At 43.2% G+C, this 20,047-nt stretch overlaps 1 protein-coding gene across 7 annotated transcripts in view; it reads right to left on the reverse strand.

Annotated features, from left to right (window-relative positions):
- The window catches only part of TCF20 (transcription factor 20), a 130,812-nt gene that overhangs the window by 50,611 nt on the left and 60,154 nt on the right, over positions 1 to 20,047 (reverse strand). Inside the window, exon 1 of one of the 7 annotated variants that reach the window (XM_082061677.1) lies at positions 13,774 to 13,961. The exons of the other annotated variants lie outside the window; for them this stretch is intronic. The gene's annotated coding sequence lies outside the window, so the exon portion shown is untranslated. Of the gene's footprint in view, positions 1 to 13,773; positions 13,962 to 20,047 lie in introns of those variants that run through there. 7 annotated transcript variants of the gene reach the window in all.

Raw genomic sequence — 20,047 nt, forward strand, 5'->3', positions numbered from 1 at the left:
CACTTCAGCTCTTCACTTGGAGCAAAATGTAATGTTAAATTCACATTCCTAAACATGAAGAAAAGTTTTGACGCAAGCAAAATTTCGTTGTAAGCGGGTATTAAAGTCGTGGTGTTATGAAAACATGTATTTCTAGAAATATAACTAACGATCAAAGTTCAGCAGAATTTTATGTGGTTTTGTACACCTGATTTTATCATTGTCTTTGGTTCTCAGTCTCAATCAACAGCACAGATGCATTTAAATGGCTTTTAAAAATCCAGCAACAAATTGCTGAAAGTCATCCATCTACTTTTTTTTTTTTAATCAGATACCATTATTTTAATAAGAACCTAGGCAAATCAGTCAGATTCCATCTTATGTCAAAGATTAAACCAACAATTTTGGTTTCACATATAGGGTCAGTCCCCTACGCACTAGCTTTCCTCCACAGCGCTAACATGGTCATTCATGCAGCAAGCCAGATCAGGAAACCGATAGAGTTGAGAAACAATTCTGCAACAGAAGAAAAGCCATTTCTGAACTGACAGATCCATTCACCGTATCATCACACAAACATCTGCACCAGCAAAACAGACACAGCAGGAACTGCTTAAGTGGCATGGCTACTGAAGTGCACTAGAAATGAGAAGTTCGTATGTAAAAGGCTCTTCATCTTTACACAACAGTCAAACAACCCGTCTCACCATCAAAGTGAAAATTATACTGAACCCTCTGCTCCTCATTTCTTTTCTCCAAGCTGCAGATCAGTTGATTGCACATCCTAACCCAATTCAGGTTAATGCAAAAGTAATTGTGGTTTTGGACCATGAACTCTGAATCATTATGACAAGGCTCAAACACATCTTTATTAATCAAAATAGGATAGGAACCATTACAATCAACACATTTTTGCCAACGAGAAATAAGTGTGTTTATTCCTGTAGCATAAAAATCTATGCTTCGGGATTCGATAAACTCTTGGAAAGCATTTTCTGCATCCTGCTGGTTGTGGAAGCTTTTTCCCTCCAAAAAAGTTGCCAGGATGCTTCTAGAAGTGTAGTTAGCAAGGGGTCAGGTGAGTATGGCAGATGAGGCAAAACTTTGTAGCCCAATTCACTCAACTTTTGAAGCATTGGTTGTCTGACGTGTTGTAGGCATTGTTATGGAGAAGAATCAGGCCCTTTCTGTTGACCGATGATGGTTGCAGGTGTTGCAGTTTTTGGTGCATCACATTGATTTGCTGAGCAGACTTCTCAGATGCAATGATTTAGTGAGATTCAGAAAGCTGTAGTGGATCAGAGCAACAGCAGATCACCACACAGTGACTGTGACCTTTTTTGGTGCAAGTTTGGCTTTGAGCAGTGCTTTGGAGGTTCTTCTCGGTCCATTCACTGAGCTGGTCATCACCGGTTGTCATAGAAAATCAACTTTTTGTCGCATGTCACAATCCAATCAAGAAATGGAAAGTTGTTGTTGTGTTTAATAAGACAATAACACTTCAAAAGGATGATTTTTGTTTGTTTGTTTTTGGTCAGCTCATGAGGCACCCAACTATCAAGCTTCTTCATCTTTCCAATTTGCTTCAAATGCCAAATGACCATAGAATGGTTGACATTGAGTTGTTTGGCAGCTTCTCATGCAGCTGTAAGAGGATCAGCTTTGATGATTGCTCTCAGTTGGTTGTTGTCAACTTCCAATGGCCGGCCACTATGCTCCTCATCTTCAAGGTTCTCATCTCCCTTGCGAAACTTCTTGACCCACTACTGCACTGTACATTCGTTAGCAGTTCCTGGCCCAAACGTGTTGTTGATGTTTTAGGTTGCTTCCACTGCTTTGCAACCCATTTTGAACTCAAACAAGAAAATTGCTCAAATTTGCTTTTTGTCCAACACCATTTCCATAGTCTAAAACAAATATAAAATAAACAGCAAGTAATAACTCTGCAGCGAAAAAAAAAGTGAGAAATAAGCATTAAAATTATGTATAACATAACCACATTTTTAATAACGTATTCCAATATCAAACAGCAAATTTCAACAATGCAAAAACTGCAATTACTTTCGCACCAACTTAATACTAGTTGGCCAAAAAGCTTAGCAGCTCATTATATGCCTCTTGTTGCAAATTCACCTGTGTCCACATCTCCATGCCCCCATACAGTCAAACATCATGTTTGCTTCCACAACACAGTAAAATCTGAGCAACCATTTCAAGGACTGCTCCTGATCTGCTCTTCGCCTCCTCAGACATGTGAGACAGAAGGTTCAGTGACATCACAACTCTCACCAAACCTTCACTTTTCAGTTACAGAGCTGAAGACAATGAAAAGAAGTCAATTATTTATTGTAAGAGAAAAGCAGAAAAGAATGAGCAGGGTTGCCAGGTTCTACCTGTCCAAGCTCTCACTTCCGTTGTAGAAATTAATCCAGTACCACAAATACTTGGAACTACACAGCAGTGGGGAAAAAAATTAACACATTCTTTTTAATTAACTTCTATAAATTGTTCATTCTAAGTATTAGCGCCTGCCTTTAAATTCTTTAACACATTATCTCTCCAAATTATGACAAGTCACTAAGATGAATACTTAGGTCATATTTAATATTACCTGTAATACATGTCTGTCTTTTCTATTCAATGTAGTCTACACAATTAAGTCTTTTTATTCTGTTTTACAATGCCTGGTGCAATAAGCCTGTAACTAAGACTCCTGGGAACTCCTCAAGGCAAATGAAGTAAATTAACACAAAATCTCTATCAGTTATGTGCAAGTATTATTACAATACAGGTTACGCACTGTATACAAGAATTAAATCCATTGATTAGGATAAAACCATTGTTGAGGATAATACCACCTAGCTACTTCATATGCAATAACATTAACATCAGCTAGAAATACAACCTCGATCCACTTAAACTAACAAATAAAGAATTACCATACAACTGCAGAAAAGCTGTCCTCAAATTTATGTCCTCGAAACTTCTTACAGATAATTTTTGTTCTTTTAAGATAACACAAGAAATTTAGTTATGCACTATACTACTCTCAAGTTTCACTAACCTATCAATTTAGCACTTCATCCCCCTGAAGTGACACAGATTTAAGAGCAATTTGGGTGTGGAAGGTCTGCAAATAGTGCTGCTATGGAAAACTTCAGACAAAAAATACAGTCAAGGCCGTATGATGCTTACTGATAAAATGTTAAGAAAAAATGAGTTTTCCCCTAATGTAAGAGAGAAATGGTTTAACTTAAAAAAAAAAAAAATCTCCAAGCATTTTTAAGATCTTCACATTAAAATAACCAACAACTTTTCCTTCCCTGACATTTCTCCTTGTCTCCTACAAGCTCTAAACATCACTTTGCTCATTTCTTCACCCTCTGGGTTCCACAGCCATCCACCTCATACCAGAGCCAGAAGTTGAAGCAGATCCATTCCAACAATTTAAGTGTTTTCTCCTAAGAGAGACTAAGACTACAGTTACAGAGAGACAGAGAAACAGTTCAGATTAATACAAAATAACTTCACTTTAGTGACCCAACAAAAAGATTACTCCAGTGGCAGCACTGTTTTATGAAGTTCCTCCCGCACCTCCTACTTTGCCATTCCCAAGACTCTCATTCCCACCCCAGCACTGCAGGTTTTTCTTTGCATTTCTCAGATTGGACTAGTTTCTTGAATTATTTCATTGCACATCTCTCCATTGTAGTTACACTGGCACAACCAGAGAGTCAACAGAGAAGATGTAGCACACTGCAGCATTGGAGCAAACAATTAGGAACTCCTTAAATTTGTACTTTTTGAAATTCCTGTATCACTAAAGCACTTAATTGGTTCACTTTCACCAGCTTCCCCATGGAGTCAGCGAAAGCCTTCCAGAAGGCCTCTTCCCATGTCAATTTTATAAGGTGACTAAACTTCTAATACACTTAATTTAAATGTCTGAAATTATATGGTATAAACCCAGGCCACCATAACCAACAGACATGCCACTGTACCCTGGTACTCTAAATTGCAGACACCGTGCTTCTAAGTTCTGCTGCTCCAGCCAAAGGCACAGTAAATGACAAACAGGAGTCACACCACACCACAGAAACAAAATTAATTCTAACGAGCATATGCAGTTCACAGAAGTCAACAAGCTACAACTGCAGACCCTCTTAAAACTGGGGCCTAAAGCTTTCTCCTCCACAAGCAGATTTTAGTGCCACCACAGTGATAATGTCAGGCAGTGTTTGAGACTGGTGATGGAGACACACTTGGAAAGCTGATGGGTAAAAGTTCCACGGTATGTATTCCATCCTGTATCCTAGAGCATATATCCTGAAGAAAGTCAACAGCTGAAAGTAAAGATTGTGATTCTGTGTAATTCAGCACCAAAGAAAAAAGATCACATATATAAATACAGATTAATGGAAGATAACAAAGACACTGAACTCTTGAGCATATTTTATTTGGAAATGCTAGAGTTAAGACTCCAAAGTAAGACAGAGGGAGCTTTGGATGGCTCACTACTCTGAGAATCAGCCCAGCATTCTGTTAAACTTGAGCTCCTGCCGTCACTCATCCTGTACATCAGAGAGGAGAAAAAACAAAACTAGAAGATTCCAGTGTTTCTTTCTCCACCCTGTCTCCCCTCAAGAGGACACTAAATAGAGACAATTAACATAAACCATACGTGACAGATTATATATAATCATTCCATAATGCTAATGTATTCCTAGAGTTCTATTACAAAAACGTAAGGATGAGATGCCGTTTCCTCCCTTGCTCCAAAACATCCAAAGAAAAACTGAAAGGTTTGCTGCATCATTTCAGCTAGAAAAGTGACAAAAAAACCAAGTCATTGACTTTTGCCTTGATTATTGCTCCTGCGTTAAATTCTTTATTTCTTGCTAACCAACTGGGCAAAAGGTTCTCACTCCTTAGCTTATTTCAGAAGGGCGATATACACATGGAGCTAATAAGGAAAAGCTTCAGGAGTAAACACAGCCTAACAAAGTCTTTATCAGCACTACAGTTCTGTGGATAGGCAAGAAGTTTACTTCCTAATTCCTCTCCTGTCTGCATTTAGGAGCTTCCTGACCCTGTTTCTCATTAGGCTGAGATATGTGCTTTCCCCAGTGAGCTTGATCCAGATTCACTCAACTCATCTTCTTCCACCAACTTCAATGGGCTTTTCATTAGACTGTGTACTCTCTCTCTCTCTCTCTCTATATATATATAGTTCATCTCTTCTCCCCTTGCCAGTTTTACACACCCCTTATTTCTGAAGGCCAAAAGACAAGGAAACAAACAAAATTGACTTCTATGACAAGTCAAATTTCTATATCCTAACTGCAGGATACTACCATAACTACAAAACAACCACCACCACACAAAAAAATACCACTACCAACACCACAAACGAAAACCAAAACATACACTCAACTGAGAAGTTCTCAAGAACAGTTTTGTCTCTGATGACTGGGCTACGACAAGCATAGCCAGCAGAAAAGAAACCCAGAGCAGAAGGCAAGACTCACCACGTGGCTCCCAAACTGCAATAAACACACTGCTGACTGAGGTCAGAAGCGCAGAAGTGCAGACCACCACCCTTCAGTGGACCTCCCTAGGTCAACATCAAAGCCAATCCTCTACCACAGCTGGCATCCAAACAATTCTGCATCAGTGGTGTTCTCTTTATACGCTCCCACAGTAAATGCGAGATTAAGAAAGGCAAAGGAATAATATTTCTCGATTACAATATAGTGATGTGGAAGGAAAGGATATCAGGATAGCACAGTTCAGTTTTTTTCATGCAAAATAAACAGCGTCACTTTGGAGCAATTATGCTCCTGCTACTTCTACTCCCAGCAGCACGGAAGAGAATCTGCCACTCACTCAGCAATACCCCACAAATACAAAGACAATCTGCTACCACCTTCTGTAACAATTTTGCCCAACTCTTTTAATTCACTGCCTGATAAGTGTCCATCATACTTTTCAAGACCTATCTAAATCACCATTTTTATGTAGCAATATGCATAAGGTATGGTCAGGATCAAGAACATAGGAAAATCTGATGAGCACAACATTTCATCCAAATACGTTAGAGAAGGGAGAGAAAGAAAACCTCCTCACTTCCACATGCACAAAACGAGACTGGAAAAACTTAAGAATGGCAAACCAAAGTGTGCACCATATGACAGAACACTGTTGACTTCACTCTTTTTTTCCTTTGAATACAAGATGAGAAACAAAATACAGGATAATCATAAAATCATAGAATCATTTTGGTTGGAAAAAAACTCTTAAGATCACTGAGTGCAACCACTAACCTAACATTGCCAAGTGCATCTCTAAACCATGTCCCCAAGAGCCACACCTACATGTCCTCTAAATATCTTCAGGGATGGTCACCCAATCACTTCCCTGGGCAGCCTGTTCTACTGCTTGATAACTCAGTAAAAAAGTTTTCCTAATAACCAACCTAGACCTCCACTGGCACAACCTGAGTCCATTGTCTCTCATTCTATCATTTGTTATTTGGGAAAAGAGACTGACACCCTCCTCACTACAACCTCCTTTCAGGCACTTGTAGAGGGCAATAAGGTCTCACCTCAGCCTCCTTTTCTCCAGGCTAAACAGCCCCAGTTACTTCAGCTGTTCCTCATCAAACTTGTTTTCCAGAGCCCTCACCAGCTTCATCACCCTCCTCTGAACCCTCTCCAGCACCTCTGTGTCCTTCTTGTAGTGAGTGGCCCAAAACTGAACACAGGATTCAAGGTGCAGCTTCATCAGTGCCAAGTACAGTGGCACAATCACTGCTCTGGTACCTCTGGCCACACTATTTCTGATACAAGCCAGGATGATGTTGGCCTTCTTGGCCACCTGGGCACACTGCTGGCTCATGTTCAGCCAGCTGTCGACCAATACCCCCTGGAACTCTTCCACCAAGCAGCTTTCCAGTCACTCTTCCCCAAGTCTGTAGCACTGCATGGGTTTGTTGTGACCCAAGTGCAGGACCTGGCACTTGGCCTTGTTGAACCTCATACAACTGGCCTCAGCCCAACGATCCAGCCGGTCCAGATCCCTCTGTAGAGTCTCCCTGCCTTCCAGCAGATCAACACTCCTGCTCAGCTTGGTGTCATCCGCAAACTTACTGAGGGTGCACTCAATCCCATCGTCCAGATCATTGATATAGAGATTAAACAGAACTGGCCCCAATACTGAGCCCTGGGAAATACCGCTTGTGACCAGTCACATATGACTCCATTCCCCACAACTCTTCAGGCCCGGCCACCCAGCCAGTTCTTTACCCAGCAAAGGGTACACCTGTCCAAGCCATGAGCAGCCAGTTTCTCCAGGCGAATGCCGTGGGAAACAGCATCAAAGGCTTCACTAAAGTCTAGGTAGGCAACGTCCACAGCCTTTCACTCATCCACTAAGCCAGTCACCTTGTCACAGAAGATCAGGTTGGTTAAGCAAGACCTGCCTTTCATAAACCCATGCTGACTGGGCCTGATCACCTTGTTGTCCTGAATGTGCCACACGATGACACTCAGGATCATCCGTTCCATGACGTTCCCTGGCATCAAGGTCAGACTGACAGGCCTGTAGTTCCCCTGATCCTCCTTCTGGTCCTTCTTGTCGACGGACGTCACATTTGCTCCTCCAGTCAACTGGGACCTCCCCGTTTAGCCAGGACTGCTGACAAATGACATAAAGTTGTTTGGGTGAGCACCTCCACCAGCTCCCTCAGTATCTTTGGGTGGATCTCATCCAGCCCCATTGACCTGTGTGTGTCTTTGGTGTAGCAGGTCACCAACCATTTCCCCTTGGATTATTGGGGCTTCACTCTGCCCCCTGTCCCTGTCTTTCAGCTCAGGGGACTGGGTACCCAGAAAAAAAATGGTCTTACTATGAAAGACTGAGGCAAAGAAGGCATTGAGTACCTCAGCCTTTTCCTCGTCCTTTGTCACTGTATTTCCCCCCACATCTACTAAAGGATGGACATTTCCTTAGCCCTTCTTTTGTTGCTAATGTATTTATAGAAATATTTTTGTCACCTTTTACAGCAGTAGCCAGATTAAGCTCTAGCTTGGCTTTGGCGCTTCTAATTTTCTCCCCACATAACCTCATTACACTTTCGTAGTCCTTCCTGAGTTGCCTGCCCCTTCTTTCAAAGGTCATAAACTCTCCTTTGTTTTTTTCCCCCGAGTGCAGCCGAAGCTCTCCGTTCAGCCAGGCCAACCTTCTTCCCTTCACGCAGGGACGGCCTGCTCCTGTGCCTTACAGATTTCCCTCTTGAAGAATGTCCAGCTTTCCAGGACTCCTTTGCCCTTCAGAACAGCCTCCTCCCAAGGGACTCTAAACAGGCCGAAGTCTGCCCTGCAGAAGTCCACCATAGCAGTTCTGCTGAGCCCACTCTTCTCTGAGGACGAGGACTCTATCATTTTGTGATCGCTGTGCCCAAGGTGGCCTCTAACCACCACACCACCCACAAGTCCTTCTCTGTTTGCAAACAACAGGCCCAGCAGGGCACCTTTCCCAGCTGGCTCACCCACCAGCTGTGTCAGGAATTTGTCTTCTGCACACTCCAGGAACCTCCCGGGCTGCTTCCTCTCTGCTGTGTTGTATTTCTAGCAGACAATATAATAATGCTGATCGTGCAGCATTCGCTACATTTATCAGATAACTATTTATATTAATTTAAAAAAATATAATATACAGTGTCCCTGCTATTCCAGATTTTCTACTCATAGAAAACACTGTTTGACAAGTCAAATTGCACGGAAATTCAAGTGTATCCAGGCATCTGACCAAAGGTAACAGCAAACTGTAGCTATTGAATTGGAAGCTGATTAACAACACTTCATTATTGTGTACAATGGTTTATTCCTTTACATTCTGGCAGGTGTGACAGCACATATTTTTCTTTCAGTTAGTAAGTTTTAGGTATGTTTTTCATAGTCATTAGTGCTGTTGTATATGGCCACAAGCCATCTATAGAGTCAGCTCTGCCAGTACCTAATCTCTAGTTCAGTTAAAAGCTATTACCAAGACAGAGCTTGCAGCACATATTTTCACAGGAAAAGTGATACGAACAGTTCTCCCAATAAACTGTGTTAAAGCTTGTACCATAGTAGCTCCCCATACAATTTCTAGCTAAGCACTGAGCTCTTATCAGAACTCATCAGAAGGTTCTGTTGCAATTCACTTGCAATTAGATGACTGAGTTCATACTAGTAAAGTACTCTGAAATAAATCATCATATTCCGGCACAGAATACATAATGATTCCATATGCAGTTATTAGCATGAATGCAGACGTGCTGTGTGCTTACAAAGAAGTGGGGGGGGGGGAAAGTCAATTTTCTAGCCTTTTTTGTATTTGTTGCATCACAATGCAGGCAAGAAATACTCAGCTTCTCAAAGAACAGATCACATCTCAAAGGGACTCAAGCCAGGGCTTTCAGACAAAGAACTGGTAACACTTTTTCCATTCTTCCAATATTATCACCAGTTACAAACATCATGCTAAAAAGAGGAAACACAAAGAACACTGGGAAAGCACATGCATATTCACTGTCACCAGGTCGGGGCAACAAGAGGATGCTTGCACTTTCTTCTACCACTTCTTAACTTTGTTCTTGAGGAATCACTACACAAGAGGCAGGAAAAAAAACAAAACAAAACCAGAGTTTTACTGCAACATGAATGCTTTGTTGTATCCAGGTCAAGACTGGAATTTTGACTGCTTGTGCTGTTCACAAATACAGCACAAAAAAAGTTCAAGACCTGGTAAAAATTTAATTTTCGTAATTTTTTTGTCCTTAAAGGTAAATAGGCAGCTTATCACAGACTCTAGAACACCCTGAACTAATCTTATCCTCCAACAGGTCTAAACAGAATCTGCTTTTGCTTACACATCAGCCTCAACTTTTGAGTCTTTGTGTTTGGCTTTTTTCCCCCCCTCTCCTCTTAAAAAAAAAACCATGTACCTGCACAGTAAAGAAAATCATATGCTTTTCCAAGTGTCCCAAAACAAACCCACACATAACTTTATGGTAAACACTGGTTGAAAGGTTCAGCTGAAGAAATCAAGGAGTGGTATAGCGAGACACTACTGTGACACAGATGCACCAGCAGTGCTGTACCCAGCTGTAAGACAGAATCCTTCATTTTTCCAGTCAGTCAAGACTGAAGACTAGTCAAGAACGGTAAGGGAGAGGACCCAGGTCAGAAGAATAACAGTACCAACTTTATTTTTTTTAACAAGAGTTTGATAGAAACAGAACCGCACCTTAGAATCCCGTTACCAGAATACAATAGCTTCTCCTGTATAATTCTGGAGAAGTACCAACCTCTGTTTACATTATGTTTGTGTCCTCTATCAGTATCACTAAAGCGTTCTAAAAAATTTTATCTAGCATATCAACACTATTAGAAACAGTTAAAAATACTTAAGACTACCTTTATCTTTTATTTTAGAAGTCCAAAAGCTAAACCAGAAATTAATTTTTTTTTTTTTTTTGAGACAGAGATATCTCACCAAAAACAGTCAAGATAAACACCTTTTGCTATCAGACTGCAGTTTAATTACTTGAATAGGAAGAGATGGTTGGTCTCAGTCCAGTCTCTGCCAACAAATCAGCACATGAGTTGGCTCTTCAGAAACAGTTATACATAATCTTTCCTGTCTTGGAGGCCAATCGCAGGATTAAGTAACACAAATTCTCACACAGCCAGTGAAGGTACACACTGAAGCCTGAGAAGCTAGTGCTGCCAAAAACATTTCTAAATCTTTGGAAGTTATACGAACTCAGGTTCCAAAAACATTAGTCTAATACCCTTTGTAAGTATAAAATATAATTGAATAGGGTATGAAAAAATAAATGTATGTTTTAATTAAAAAGCTACCCCACCCAAATGGATATCTGGCATATCCTGTGTCAAAAGGCAAGATATGCATAAGCCAGCTATAAACTCTTAAATATACCCTTATCTCAAATTATATGGAAACCAAGCAAGCAGCATGAAATTATTCAAGTTTATTACATGTTATGCCCACATTCTAGATAGCAACCTGCCAAGCTGGTAGAGTAACAACAGGATTGTGCAGTACAATTCCTACAAAGGGACCCTCCTAAGAGCAGCATTATTGCCATTTTGCTGTGCTTCATGGGTGGTTTAGTTAAACATGACCTAAAAAGGAAGGGAGAAAGGGGGTATGCAATGATTTTCCTTTTAACACTCTACCAAGAGCCCAAAAATACTTCCTTACACACATTTCCACAACACAAAAAGGGAGAGAGGTGGAAAAAAACCCCAAACTAAACATTTCACACTTTTTCCTACAGACTTTAAACAGGTATCAATCATAGACAGCACTATATTAAGAACGTTTTTACTTATACTGCTTGAAGTCCTTAAATTTAATCTGAGTAGCCTTTAAAGTGTAGTAAAGAAGTACTTATTATCTCCCCAGTTCTTCAGTTGAAGGTTAAGAAAACTTATTCTGACAATAGAGGGCCTCTTCACAACTAATACACAAACAGTTTTCTGGTTCATTTGCATAACCTTCAGATTTTATTAATGCATTATAGAAACAGATTTACTCATTTAACAAAAATTAACCTCAAGCCTTCTTTATGAAACATTAATAACTAAAAAAAGGTCAAAAAAGAAAATATTTCCTAACCTCCTGTTAAAGACACTCACAACCAAGCTATTCCTGGTACTTTCATACAGCATACTATGCTTAATCTGCCCCAGGCTGCAAAGGTATATTAAAGCACCCATTTTCAGCAAAAATGCAGGTTTCATCAATCCCAAAGCCTCTGGAATTTGATTTAGAGATCAAAGCCTGAATTGTGTCGAAACACGTACTATTCTACTGCAGGGATGCTAACACATTTAAAACTATGTAGTCTGAAGAATGCCAAACTTTCAACGAGTTCCAAAAACCTCCCCTAGACATTTAAGACTATTAATACAAAGCTCAAAAGTCTGCTTTTCTGAGGTCATTCCCAAAACTAAACAAAAATGTACAGTAGCAAGTCATGGTTTTGATGTAAAAGGTGTTGTCATACTCCCACTCCCAAAGCATAGTAGTTTGCTCACTAATTTAACCAGAAAACACAAAAATAGGCATTTCATGTTCCAGCAATTTACAGAAATAAGCAAACAATATTCTCCCCTCCTCATAACAAAGTTTAAGACACAGATAACTAAATAAAAATTTATTTATTTACAGTAATTCTCTCTGCATTACACTAATGCAGCTGCTTTTCTATATACCAACAGAACCTAACAGAGAGACAACAGATGAAAAACACACAGCTTCAAACAGCTTAAAGTTAAGTAATATGAAAGCCCATTTAAATATGTAGATTTAAGAAAAAACAACACACACACATAGATTTCAGTAAAATAAAAGGTCACAAGTAAAATATTAAGAAGTATTTCACACACACACTTAACCAAATGGACTTAGCTGCACAATACTCATGCACAAACCTCAAAAAACTAAGTTACCTAACAAAAGGCAGTCTAGAAAATAGGGGCAAAAACCCCAGCTCTTCCTGACTTGAGCTCAACTAATATGCTATAACTCTAACCCAGAGCTTGGTGCATCTCCAACATCCAGTCACTTTATTGCTCTACAAAGACTGGGTAAAGGTGAGCCAACTACTACACATGCACCTATTGATCAGGAAGCGTGCTAAAAACGATATAGTCCAAAGAATTATCCATGGATGAATCAACAGATGGCAACAAGTGATACAGATGTGAATTGCTTTCAAAATGCTAACCTAAACATAGAAAGCTCTGAAACTGATCCTCAGTCCCCTCACAGGTATTTTTCCTTTCGTTTTCAAAGGAGGATTTAAAAAAAAAAAAAAAAAAAAAGAGTACAGAAAACAATACTGCAATTTAATCAGACTGCCTGCTCTTTTAAACACAGAAATCAAGGACTCTGATGGTGCCATATCTACCCACAGAGACCATCACTTGTTGAGTTACATACAAATGAGTTCCTACTTTCAACTTAATAACAGAGTCCCAGTACCATCAGACAGCTCTGATGCATCGGCTAAGACACTCAGGTTACATAACTTTCTCTTATTCCTTCCTTGAAGGTAAGAAAAAATAATTTCCAACTGCAGCCCTAAACACAACTTCCAGCAAAGTAAGAGGCTATTAACAAAAGACGACCTGATCCTCACAACAGCCCAAACACACCGTATTCTTGTTATCTCTGCAAATAAAAAATGCTCCAGAACGAAAGAAACAAACAAAAACCACTATAAACCTCAGGTATTCACAACACATTCTGTCCATCTACTACAATTTGTGTGCGGGGTGCACTCATCTGACATTTTTAATCATTTACCCCTTAAACAGAGAAGTACCAATCCTCACATCGCAATAAAAACTTCACAGTTCTTGCAAAAGACCATTTTTTCAGGATGGGAAAACAGGTGGGCACCTCACTATGGAGCATGAGGGCCTCTTTAAACACACATAAACACAAGCTTATTTTTCTCTCAAAAAAACAAACCAAACCTGGGGGAGGATTAAACCTCCTAATAATAGAACTTCCTAAGGGCCCTTCCGTAGCCAACACTTGCCCTCTAACCCACGGGTGATACCCCTACATCCCTCCCGCACCACCAAGGGGGCCGCGGCCTCCCCAGCGAGGGGCTGGCGGGCCCTGCCGGGAGCACTCCCCTCCCCAGGCCTCCCCTGCACTCCGGCACCCCCCGGCACGGCCCGGCCCGACCCGAGCGCGGGTGCCCCTTACCTGCGACCCTCCCCCCGCCGCCTTCCCCGGCGCCCCCCGCCGCCGCGGGAGGTGCGGGAGGTGCGGGGGGGGCTCAGCAGCGCGGGCGGCGGGCGGGCGCTGCGGACCGGGGGCCGGGCCGGGGGGCCGGCGGGGGCCTGGGGGCGTCTCGCTCCATTCTCCCCTCACACACACACACACACACACACACTCACACACACAGGAAATAACACGGGGTCAGCTGACCCCCGCCAGCCAATGGCGGCGGCCGCTGGGGAGCAGCGCGCGCCAGCGGGAACGGCGCGAGGCGGCGGGTCCCGGCCGGGCGAGGGAGCAGGGAGGGGGAGAGGCGCGCGCGCCTCTGTGCATGTGCGTGGCTGCGTGCGCGCGCGCGGCGCCGGGCGGAGGGGGGCGCGAGGCGGCCACCTCCCCTCCAGCCACGCGCCCGCTTAAAGGGGCCGCGCGCCGCAGCCCCAGGAGGGGGCGGTTGGTGTCGCCTCCGCCGCGCGGACCGGGGAGGGCGGCGGCGGGGGGTCCGTCCCGCGGGCTGGGAGCGGGCGACGCCGCCGCGCGTGTCACCGGCCCCCCGCCATGCGGCGGCAGCGACACCCCCGCCCCGGCGGCCGCTCAGGACGAGCGCGGCCGGCGGCCCTCGGGCGGTGCGGGGGCAGAGCGGGGCAGCGCGCCGCGCCCACCCAGCAGCTGCGGGCCCCCTTCGGCCTTCTCGGGGGAGGGACCGCGGCAGTTTCCATTTTAATCGTCTCATAAATCAATAACACCCCCCTCTTCCCCCACGTTATTTTAAGAACCGGATTTATTCCCTTTGGCCGCTTCTCCTCCCAGGCAGCAGCCAGGCAGCTGCGGCCGGAGAGCCCGGGAAGCCGCTTTACCGGCCCGCAGCACACCCTGAGCCCGCGGCCAGGCCGCACGCCGGGGCCGCGCGGGCCCCGAGCCGGCGGTGCCTGAGCGGAGCCGCGGTAAATAACATGGAGGCTGCGGGCGGCCCGGTGCGGGGGGTCTGCTCCCCGCCGCACAGCGTGGGCAATTAAAAACAGTTCTCCCAGCCCTCCCGAGCCCCCTGCCAGCCTTAAATTTGGGAGTTAACTACACCTAATCTGCGCTGGAGAAACAAGCTTTTTTTTTAAAGAACGTTCACTAGTTTTTTTGGTTTTGATTTTTCAGAGTGAGGGGGCCAGGAGACTGGCAGAGGGGGCAGCTCGAGAGCAAAGATGCAGTGCCTGTCAAATCATCATCATCTAAGCCTGCATGTCAGCAAAGGAAGCTCCCAGTGACACTACGGCTTCCTCCATCTGCCACTCAGAGCAATTCACGTGAAAACGCAGGAGGCTGGCAGCCCAAGGAGCTCCAAGTGCTGGGCACAGAGAGCTCGAGCATCATTTAAAACTTGTTTTGCCAGGAACTCTGCTGAGCAGATACAACAGTTTCGATAACTGTCCTGTTTCCCAAGCTTTGTTGCCCAGATCCTCACTGAGCACCATCTCCTGTTGGAAGCCTTATTCTGAGAGAAGGCCCCTGCTTATAGCTCATCCCAAAATGCAATGAACTGTGTTGTAAGCACAGCCAGCTGACAGCTTCACTGATGGCTCCCCAACAGGTGACTCGCTCTTTACAAAAAATAAATATAAAAAAACACATCTTGTACTGCGCATTATCTGTCAAAAATAATTCGGAGACTGGCTGAAATTCCATGGAGATAAGACTGCAACAGTGGCAACAGTCTGGGGAAAACAACCAGAGCAGGCAAAAATTACATTTGCTCCTGCCATTTGTTTTTCAAGGTAACAGTTTGTGGGTGTTAGGGACTCCGCAGCTGCTGGCAGGAGCGCCCAGGAAGGACTCATCTGCTTCTCCGCTCCTCTTTGGACTCGACACAAGTACGTGATGGCTTCTTTCAGAGGCAAAGCCTTCTGTGCTGATCTGTGCCTTATCTCCTTCAGATGAGATCACCGTGATGTGCTCCGCATTGGCCACCTGGGACCCACAGCTGGAGCACAGAGGCAATGCTTTGCTGCTTGCTTTTCCTCTCACGGCGCAGTTCATCCCCGCTCTCCGCAACACTTGTTGCCCATTTGCAAGTAGCGTTTAAGGCAGGGTGCTTCACTTACGGGAGGTGAAGGTCATCACTTCCTTCACCTGAAGAAGAGGCTCCAACAGCACATTTCACCGTGACAAACTGTGAGGTTGCTCCAGCAGCAAACAGCCTTAATCTTGTTGACTGCCGCGGCACGCGAAGGCCTTGGTTAGCACAGCATTCCCTCCGGGGATCCAGCACTGTGATAAAAGCCCTAACAGGGTAGGGGAACTCGATATGGTTTCTATAATTTGATTTTCTATTATCTGTTTTCTGATTTTCAAGTGAAGCATCGAGGTCAATCCTTTGTGTAGATTTATAAAGTAGGAGTGCTTTGAGCACTCTACCTTAAGTTAAACTTAAGGTAAAACTCTTTTATATATACAAACACGAGAACAGAGCTTACCTATATAAGCTTCCTATAGCAAGGGATTTTTTTAGCTAATGTACACAATGAAGTTGCAGCATAAACAGAAAAGGTTTTGTAAAATGCTCAAAAAAGCGTGATAAAACTCTAAGGACAGCTAACATTGACAAGTCAAAAATTTCTCAAAGGACCAAAAATAATTTGCATACTTAAATACCTGGATCTCTAGCCTGCTGCACAGCAGCATTTCCCATCTCCACTAATGACTACTTAAAAGTGTTACAAGGCAAGTACAAGAGGAGTTGCTCTTTAAAATATTTAAAAGCTCAAAACTATATGGCTCATTTTAAAGGATTAAATGGCATTTAAAAAACCTCATGCTATAAATACATGCAAATGTCACACGACTGTCAGCTGTTGCACTACAGTAGGCATCACCGGTAACATACAGGGTCATTGAAAGCGCAGAATGAAAACACAAGTTACCAGAACTGTATTAGTTAAATACCACAAGCACAGGCAATATATCCTTTGCAGCTTTTGAAGTGATGTATCAGGCTTCAACATACAACCCTGCTGAGCTTAAGGGAGAATTTAATTCTCTCCGAAACTAATTTTTTGCTGTCTGAAGACTCCAGATGAAAACCCACTGTCATTAGTACACCTTGTTCACATCACTGAGCTTTTCTTTGCCACTAAACATTTCACTTTCCAAAAGAAATAAATTCAAACCTTCTGACCTGGCTATTCAGTGAGAACTACTTGACCACCATCAGTTACACCAAAAAAAGTTAGAAATAAAACATTGTTAGGACTAACGAAGAAAGTAACCCCATCATGCTACTAGGGCTCTGATCCTTCAACCACACAAATCAAACATCCACGCAAGCAGTTCTAGTTTAGGGTAAAGCCATTGGTAGTATCTATACGCTCTGAAAGCAACTTAGAAGCAAAGTACCCTTCAATTCTGAAAAGAAGAAAAAACCCAGGTATTGAAAGCCAAAAATGGTTACTTAGCAAAATAAATCCTTAAAAGATCAATTTCAAAATCAATGCAAAAAACTAAACAGGTTTGCATGTAAATTTCCAACAAATACATTTCATCATCAAAGAGTAAGTGCTATAAATTGAGCAGATGCGCTACGCCACAGTCATAAGAAAGACTGAAGTCTCTCTGCTTTTAGTGCAAGAAAATCAGCTCAACCATAATTATACAGAGCCACTATGGTACTATCACAACTGAAAAACTTCTAAACCCTACCCATTTTTCCCCACAGACACCTTCGCTGACCTCCAAACTACTTCCAAGGATTGAAGTGCAAACAAGGCAGAGACAGGCAGGAAAATGGTCTCAAGACTTGGAACCCTCCTCTGCGACGGATGCGAGCTTCTGGGCAAAATAATACCCTTTGAGTTGCCCTCAGCGTTAGTGCTACTGCTCCTACCAGCTGCGGTCACAGCACACAGCCAGCCAATGCTGACTCTTCTGCTGCCCATCAATTCCACAGTGGCAAAAGCAAACGCTTATTTTTCCACCCCTTATGCCTTAATGTAAGGCTTACCTTGCACATCCCTTCCCTCTCTCTCACAGATCCTGGAGAAAAAAGGTCCTTCTGACCACAAGAGGACTGACAAATGGAGATGGAGAGTCTCCTCCTGTCTCTCAGGTCACCACTTCTGATCTAGCCGTAATTCAGTAATTACTCAGTTCGTGTGGCTCTCCAGAAGCATACATTAGCAGCTGGGGGAGGGGCAGAACTGAGGGGTGACACCATTCATGACCTCAGCGCATTCATCTCCACACAACCTCTGAGCTCCCTCTGCCTGGAAGAGGGGAGGCCAGCAAGCAATGCAGCTTGGGGGATGGAGAACAAATTTGCAGGTAACATATGCTGGAAAGACTCTGAGCAACCCAGTGTTTGTTAGAGGAAAGATGATTTCTGAATGCAGCTGGTGGGGTCCTCTGAGAGATTTCTTCTTCTTTACAAAAGGTTTCACTGCTGATGAAAAGCACTGAACTAGCAGCACCAGGAGGCTGAAGTCTCCGCAGAGTCAGGCATGCAGATTTCTCACAGGCATGGCACCCGTCCCCTCAAAGTTTTACCCTTGTCCTAATCCTTTCCCCTCTTACACAATTTCACGTCATGCACAGGCTCGCCACTGCACATTTGCAGCTTTCATCTAGACGCACTCAGATGCTATGGGAATGGGCATTAGAGACTAGCTTGAAGATAGATAATACAAAAGATGACAGCAAGATCAGGCACCTACAGGTCACACAACCAGGGACTGCAACTTATACTCACAGTGGGACAGCTACATCTTTAAGCAAGTGTAAAGCAAGGGCAGCAAGCCTGATTCTCTTTCTCCAAGAAAGACATCAGCATGGCTGCATTCATTAACATTTCCTACCTCTCCTCCCATCTAGCCCCAGGATTTCCCGTACTTTCCTCCTATTTCTTTTACACTTACTTCAGACAAAAAGTGTTACATCTGACCCTACACAAGGGAGAAGCAGTATCAGACATCTCCCAAGGAACTGCAGCAAAGACAGGGAGGGCTCTCCTCTCATTAATTCACCGATATTGAACTTTTCCCCTTAAGACAGCCAAAGGATCCATGTACGTGCTGGAAAGTACTGGACAGGCACAGATTCTCAGCCTACTGACTCTTGTGTCTTGAGCGCGTCATTTGGAAGCATCACCATAAGCCACAGTGTTAAATCCTACAGCCCAGTTTCTGCAACAGAGCAACAACTGGAGTGCAAGACTTTGGAGTAGCTAAGGGAAGAAAAATGATAAAGAAGCTAAAGGTAGGTAGCGTGGATCACAGCAGGAGAAAAATTAAATCACCTATATGGGAGACAATTCTGTTCCATCTTTTAATACTGCAACACTTCTGTCCTCTCATCTTCCCATTACAAGGAGCTGATTCATGAAAATAAGATCTTTGTACCTTAAGACCTGCTCAGCTTCTTCTGCTTATTCCTTTTACCTCCTGCCAAAAAGCTGCTTCTGGCAGAACCGAAATAGTTGCTGTGAAAGTGATTGTGATGCTGCAGGGAAAGGAATCCAAGTCCAGTAAAAAAAGCAAGAAACAACAGAAGCTGGACTTTTGAGGAAACAGGAATCACATTTCCATGCAGATGTCGAAACTAATAAGGGTGGAAATTAAAACAGAAAGCCAAACAAATATGATTCTCCAGAAAGACTGTCTCCAACAAGGCAGAAAAGGCCATCAATAAATCTCCATTATCTGAATTACTAAACATATCTAAATAAAAGGAGAAATTCAAATATTAGAAGAACTCATCTTTTTAAATGGTCTTACATAAAAACAACTCTGCCTTGCCTGAACACATTTTACAGAAAAGGACTGGGGTTTTCTGTCGTTACTTCTGCTGGCCTTCTACAGAGGTTTAATTTGCTGGTGGCTTGGTTTGGTTTTTTTTTTCTGCCTACAGCAAAGTGGGAATTTCCAGGCTTAACAAGCTTAAATCCCCATGACATATAGTCCCAAATTTTAAAGGCAACTAAGATTTTGCTTTTTGCTTTGCTCCCTGTTGGTTTCCTCCCTGATGCATGCAATAGCTGTTTTGAATCTCAGCTGTTCCAACAGGAGGGAAAAAAAAAAAGGTCCCTGAAGAAACCGCATTAGTTCTTCCAGTCACCTTGCTCCTACCATGGTTCAGCACTCAGGCACGTGAAACAGCACATGAGAAGGGCTTGCAGCACCAAGAAGCAAACGCAGAGGGCATCAGACTGGACCAAAACTAAGACGTCTTCTATGTTCATCCAGTAAGAAAGCTGTATTTATATTGGGTAGTAGTAATCTAA

Source organism: Streptopelia decaocto, assembly GCF_964273445.1.
Source record: "Streptopelia decaocto genome assembly, chromosome: 1".
NCBI lineage: Eukaryota > Metazoa > Chordata > Aves > Columbiformes > Columbidae > Streptopelia > Streptopelia decaocto.